The 7,202-nt window shown below is 30.9% G+C and overlaps 1 long non-coding RNA gene across 1 annotated transcript in view; it reads right to left on the bottom strand.

Annotated features, from left to right (window-relative positions):
• Positions 1 to 4,549: 4,549 nt before the first annotated feature.
• The window catches only part of LOC102766562, a 46,782-nt gene continuing 44,129 nt past the window's right edge, over positions 4,550 to 7,202 (bottom strand). Inside the window, exon 4 of the long non-coding RNA XR_001515260.1 lies at positions 4,550 to 5,526. This is a non-coding gene — a long non-coding RNA (uncharacterized LOC102766562). The remainder of the gene's footprint in view (positions 5,527 to 7,202) is intronic.

The raw sequence follows: 7,202 nt of genomic DNA, 5'->3' as shown, positions 1-7,202 counted from the left end.
CTAACCGACAATGATGTCATTGAGAATGCTTAAATCTTTTTTATTTGGGGTAAGTTTCAAACAGAAAGTACTTCAGCAAAATGGGCTATCACTGTAAAACCGAGCCCTGGGAAGCTGACAAAAAAAGGGGAAAGGAAAATTTTTGTTTACAAGAGAAAAGCAAGTTTCATTTGAGATGGGGTCTAATTTCCCTAGTCATTTTTTTAAAATCATTACTTTGTGATATTTATTCTATGTGGCATGTTGCAAACATTTTAAATTATCATTATATTTTTATATGGCATTTTGTAAAAAAAAAAAAAATAATGCCCTGAAGATAAAAAACTCCTGGACCAATATTGAGTTATTAAACATTATTACTATTTACATTAAATTAGCAAAAGGAAAATTTTGCCAGTGCTTTTCAACTTTTTCTAATAATACTTTAAAAATATAGATAATATTTTTAAATTAGGCAAGATCAAAACTTCAAGATTTATTACTTATCATGACACATATTTTAAAGGTTAGTATTACAACAGAATTTTTCAATCAAAATCTAAAGAAAAGAATAGCATTTAGAATACCTGAAAATATATTTTAGAAATAAACACAATTTACTTGTTAGGTTTTTAGTAATTTCGGCAACTACTTGAAGAGACCAGAATGTAGATTTTTTTTAATACTATGAAATTTTTAAAAGTTAATGAAAAATTACATTCTAACAAATATACTATCACTATTTTTAAATATTTAAAAATATTTAGAAGATGCATAATATGTAAATAGTAATAAAATAGTAACATGCCACTTTAGTTTTTATTTGTGGCTCTTATTTAATATTACTGTGAATATTTTGTTAAATTATATCATTTTATTTTAACTCAGAAATTTTTTTCTTAAATGCAGCTTATTATAGTCAAGTTAAATTTTTTTTTAAATTAAGGACTAATACTTATACATTTAGATAGCAAATTCAGGAGATAATAGGGTTTATCCTTAAAATTCTCTTAATGTTGGTATAGATCTCTGTAACCTCTATAAAAACAATTACTGTGCTTTTATAATGACAGTCTATCTATATGAAAACCAGAAATCTGCAGAGGGCTCTGCTTCCTGGGGAGCTGACAACTGAATATTTGTAAGTATCACGTAGCTAGAACTGAGTCATATTCACATTTTGTACCCTCTAAAACCACGCCATCCCTCCTTAACTCTCAAAGCTGTGAAATTCATTAATTCCTAAACTAAAGTCCTGTAAAGTAAATGTAACTGATTAGCCATGGATTGGAAGATTCTAAACCTGTATTAAAATTTCCCTCTGCATTGATTCTTTCTATGGTAGTTTCTATGGAATAGCCTTTATTAATATTATTTTTATGTGTATCACATAGAACATAGAACATTTATTCCTATATCAATGCAAATAATTAGTTTAGTAAGTTATAATTATAAACCATGTTTTGAGTTACCTTTTACATCAAAATTGTAATCTGCTGCAGGTCTTTCTTTTAAGTCTAAAAGTTGGCAAAATGGGAAATTTTAAAAAGATTGTTTTCCTTTGAAAACGTTACTTATACATCCCAGATAAAACTAAGACAATATTTTTTCTGAAATTATTTTTAGCAACTTAAAAAAAATAAAATGCAAGAAAATTTCAATATGCCATATAGTTTCTGTTTCTTGTTACTAGTTTATGTATTTGCATGTAAAACAAAAGTACATGATTTTATATGAATTTAAAAACCAATAAAAAAAATGTGACTAGTTCTAGAATGTATACTCTATCTTTAAAATTTATTAAAACATTGAAGTAAATGGAAGGTTTATCCTCCAACTAAAAGGTACAAAAAATCAGAGTGATAAAATGTCAACTTATTTAAATATTTGCCATTCAAACTAAAATTTTGTTATTCTGCTTTACAAATCTGGAAAGAGTTTAACTAAAGTAATTTTTAAATTTTTATACTTTGTTAAGATTGCTTTTAGTTTTTTAGCAAATGTTTTAAAATAGATTTCTATCCAGAATGTATATATTTCCATTGTTTTACAAATAGATATAATAGTTTTTTCAATTAACTTTTTCAAATATTTAAATTTTCTAAATCTTAAGCAATTAATATTTTCTCAATAATTCCTTGCTTTTCCTGGAAATTAAACTTTTAACTAATGAAATAAGCTCATTTTTATTTTAGTCTTTCAAGTATTAGTATTGCAAATATCAAGAATTTAAGCTGTCCTAAAAAGCATAAGAAGAGTTTTAAATATTTACAATAATTTTATTCTTAAGTAAAACTATTTATAAATTAGAAATTAGAAATAATTCATACTAAAATTTAGTGTTTGCCAATGATTCCTTATGGGAGAAAATAAAGAATTACTTTTTTTTTATTTCCCTTTGTAATAAGTATTAGTCTCCCCATTTCACAAAAGAATTATATTTGTTTTTAAAATGTGTTAATTCTTACTCAAAAGTTTATTTTGGTCTTTTTAATGCTTTTTGGATTATTAAGGACAGATTTAGGACTAAATTGACAATGAACTTCTATAGTTATCAATTTGCCTTCATCAAAATGTTCCTGCTTGGCAAAATTTAAACAAAATAATTTGTAGAGATAACATCCCCTTTTTCTAATTTTGTTGTTTCTTTTAAAATAAGGTTCATATAAATATGTGGTAAAATTTCTTGCATGCTTACAACATATTTATAAGATGTCATTCCTAAAAAAAATATTTTATTCATATCTTCTTTTTTTCTGAACTACAAATCAATTGCCAAATTGATTCTTTAGTAATAAAAATTTAGTTTTTCAGATTGTTTTAGAATTATCTATTTTTACTTTAATTTTGAAAATATATTCAGTCAAAAAAGGTATAATTACATCATTTTAAACAGTAACCATCAGCTTAGTATGTAAGGATTAAAAGCAGTATTTTGCCACAGGCTTTATAAAAGCTTTATATTAAGAGTTTAAAATATTGAATTATGCCATCTTGAAAAAAATCTTTAAATATTATCAAGCTGTAATGAAAGATCTTAAAGGTTAATTTAGAAAGTTTTTAAATTTTGGTTTTGTTTTCTCTTTATACTTCTGCAATCTAGCTTTACAGAGTTTAGGTTTTTTGTAAACTGATACCAGCCATTTCATTTCTGATATTTGGAAACATTGTTTGGATAATATTTTTGTTTGTAAAGCTGTCTCTTAAATTGTGTGTGTACCTGAACCTTTTTTAAAAAGCAATAATAAAATTAATGTGATTCTGTTTAATATATTCCACAAGTCTATATTTGAAGAATAAGTAAGATAAATAATAAGCTTCTTTTTTATATTCATTTAACTAATCCTGGTTTAAATATTGTGCTTCTAATTTTCTAATGGGACATATTGCAGACTGTGGCAGTAGTAATTTCTGGCATGAATGATTTTCAAATTTTGTTTTAATTTGACTATATGATATAATTCATTGGCTGTTAATGTACCCCATTTTTATCTAGAAATTTGCAGTTCAATGTGAATATTTACTTTAAAACTATAAAAATATATTCATCATTGATTTTAAAAAATATTTTTTAAAGATCATGTATTTTTAGCTGACTGGATCGATGTAATCACTTTAGAAATTTTGAACCTTTATAATTTCCTAGCTTGGCTTTTACTTTAGCATCTATCAATTACCTTCATGTGTACTAGACACACTGGTAACAATTCCTTTATTTAAATTGTGTAACTCACAAGAATATACAAATACCATGTGAACAGAACCATAGGGCATCATATCCAGCTGACAGCCTAGTGAATTTCTTTTATCTTCTGTTAAATGTGTCATCTCATCTGAAAAAAGAAAGGTACTTAGAAAGTTAGTCTTGAGAAAACTTTTTTGGGGGAGAGGGGATTCATTACTACATTTGTCTATCCCTCAGAAAAATAACTAGATTTTCTTGAAAGAGGATTTTCCAAGAGTTACTTTCTCTTCCTTTAATTTATATGCATTTCATTGAGGTTGAGTGCATTGGAAGAAAAGAAAAAAAGAAATGTCCGTGAAATTTGTTCCTGACTCAAATCCTATAGTTCTCTTCAAACTCTCAGGGTGAAGTTCAATTACCTGGTGACTTGATCAGTGAGGATAAACAACGCACGTAGTTCAGGCTTCTCCATTCTTCTTTCTTCAGTGAGGAAATTTTTTTTTCCTTTGAATTATCTGAATAACTGCTTCAACTCTTCAGTTCAATTTGCATGTCTAGACAGGAAACTAGACTGAATAAGGCTTGGGAGGACTGTGATTTCTAAAACTACTTAAAAAACACACACACAACACTGCATTTTGAATTGTAATTGTTACTATCTTCCATGTGTAACCTCACCGACTGCTTGCATCTGAGGCCTTCCAGAAATCTTGTGTCATTTTAAGCAGTCATTGTCCAGAAATATATATACTTTTTAAAACTTACCAGGGCCTGTTTTATTTTTTTCTCTTTTAAAAGCCCACCACAGATCTTAATTTGGCACTTATATACAGGAAAATATGACTTATCTCCCCCCAAAGCCAGTTTTTATGAACTAGTAAAAGGGTTTTACCTCTTTATACAAAAAGAAAAGGTATCTGGGATTTTTAAAACACATTGCTGTTTAAAGATAACTCTTTAAAGGCAGCTACTTAAACGCAACACTTTTTAGAGAAGAAAAGGAATGCAGGGATAGTTTCACTTGTTAAATGTAAGATTTAACTACATGTTGCTGAAACCCTTTTTTAAAAAGTTATTGATTATTTCATACGGCAATAAAATAACAGGCTATTTGAAAAATCATGTGGTTTGAAGAATATTCTTTCTTCCTTATTCTTTCCAATGGCTAAATGGCAGACTGCAAAGAGTTAAAAATATGGTCTAAGGTGGGCAGAAGGGACAAATTTCCAGTTATAAGATAAATAATTACTGGGGATGGAATGTGTAATATGATGACTACAGTTAACATTGCTGTACGGTATGTTTGATAGTTGCTCAGAGTAAATTCTAGAAGTTCTCATCACGAGAAAAAACATTTTATTTTATAAACACATCAGGTAATGGATGCTAACTAAACCTACTGTGGTGATCATTTGTAATATATGTACATCAAGTCATCACGCTGTACACCCTCACTTACATATGGTACTGTATGTCAATTGTATCTCGATAAAACTGGAAAATAAATTTAAAAAGGAGAAAAATACACGATTGAATCAGAAACTCTAATAAGCGTCAACTTACTGTTCAAACCATTGCTATTGCTCTATGGATGAAGCTAGACCTTGTATGGAATACTTCATTTTCGACCATTTTTAATAAACTACGCTCCCTCCAGATTAAAACCTGGAAAGCAAAGCTTTAGTCACAAGGTCCCCAAAACTGTATACATCCTTGAATTTTGTTGATCAACTGGGCTTATACCATTACTGAGCAACACTGTTTTTCCTTGTTGCAGTTCTTGTCCAGACCCACAAAGTGGAGGCTGAAAAACACGCTCTTTGGCCTCATGAATGGGGTTGTTCATTATTAATCAAGTTGAGCTGGCCAAAAGAAAACAAAAGGCAAAACAAAAAAGGTTTTGATAGTAAGCCTAGTAGAATTGTTAAACCCCAACCCATTAAACTTCATGAGATTGTCTTTTGAAAATGGTCCCTTTCCCATTTTGTTTTGGGCGCACCTACATATATTCTTTTTTTTTTTAAATATATATTTGTATTGGTTTCAGAGAAAAAGGAAAATGGAGAGAAAGATAGAAACATCAATGATGAGAGAGAATCATTGATAGGCTGCTTCCTGCACACCCCACACTGGGCATGTACCCTGGCCGGGAATGGAACCCTGACCTCCTGGTTCATAGGCCAACACTCAACCACTGAGCGACACCGGTTGGGCCCTACATAACTTCTTACAGGCCTCTCCTCCCCTCCTCAGAAAAAATTTTCCAGTAGAAATCCATTTTCCAATAGACTTCAGAACAGTAACTGAATGAAATGTCTTGTTCCCCAAACGTCGTGCATGCATTCATTTGGCTATCCCATCCTGTCTCCCTTCCTAAAACAATCCACCTCTCTCCAAGACCGGAGCCCATGCAACTTTATAAAAACCACAGCAAATCGTTTAGGTGCAAACCCTTTCCTGTTCGGGAGGAAAATGCGAAAGACTGGAGCACCCGCTGTATAACTGGTTCTATGACTCAACTCAACCTTTAGTCAGAGACGGCTTTTGTTTTCCAGAAGAGGAGCCTTCACAACTCAGCAGATGGAGATTAGCTAATATTACCCATAAGTGTGGAGAGCATTTCGGTGTGGATTTTCTAGTGCAGCCCCAATTCTAAAAAAACATATATATTATTCTTGCCCAGCCAACGTAGCTCAGTGGTTGAGTGAAGCACCTATGAACCAGGAGGTCATGGTTCAATTCCTGGTCGGGGCACATGTCTGGGTTACAGGTTCAATCCCCAGGGTAGGGTATGCAAGAGGCAGTCAATCAATGATTCTCTCTCATCCCTCTCCCTTCCTCTCTGAAATAATTTTAAAAAATTGTTAATTTTATTTATTTATTTTTGGGGAGAGAGGGAGGAAGAGAGAGAGGGAGAAACGTTGATTTGCTGCCTCATTTATTTATGCATTCATTGGTTGATTCTTGGATGAGCCTTGACTGGAGATGGAACCCAAAACCTTGGTGTATCAGGATAATAATCCAATTAACTGAACTACCTGGCCAGGGTCAAAATTATATGTTTAAATGTTATTCTTTAAAAAAAAAACACGAATTATTAAACATGCACTAACTGTTATGCAAATTTATAGTTCTGAAAGACTTTTCCTATCAACAGAAAAATAATTCAGGAAAATAGAAAGACATTCATCAGATTTAAAAATCCTCATTTCTAGTTGGCGATCTAGTTGCCACCATCAAACCTAGGAATTTAGAAAATATTTCTTTATAAGGGCTAGAAGCATGAGTTTTAAATTTTCAGTCCTCAGGCTCCTTAAAGGATACAATATTTGGTAACCAGGGTGCATTTTTACCTTTTCATTTTGAGACATACTGATGACCGCAGTCCCTTTACTCTGGATCTACCTATCACATATTCCCATTTTTCTACGTAAGCTTAAAATAACCAATCAGTTTAATCAATTCCATCAGTACTATGACGACTGGAACAGGGCAAGGCAGCTGTTTGCACAAGCGATTCCATCTGATTGGTCCATGT

This window comes from Myotis davidii, unplaced genomic scaffold (genome assembly GCF_000327345.1).
Source record: "Myotis davidii unplaced genomic scaffold, ASM32734v1 scaffold265, whole genome shotgun sequence".
Lineage (NCBI taxonomy): Eukaryota > Metazoa > Chordata > Mammalia > Chiroptera > Vespertilionidae > Myotis > Myotis davidii.
Note: the sequence above shows the minus strand (reverse complement) of the source record. Positions and strands in the feature narration are given on the sequence as shown.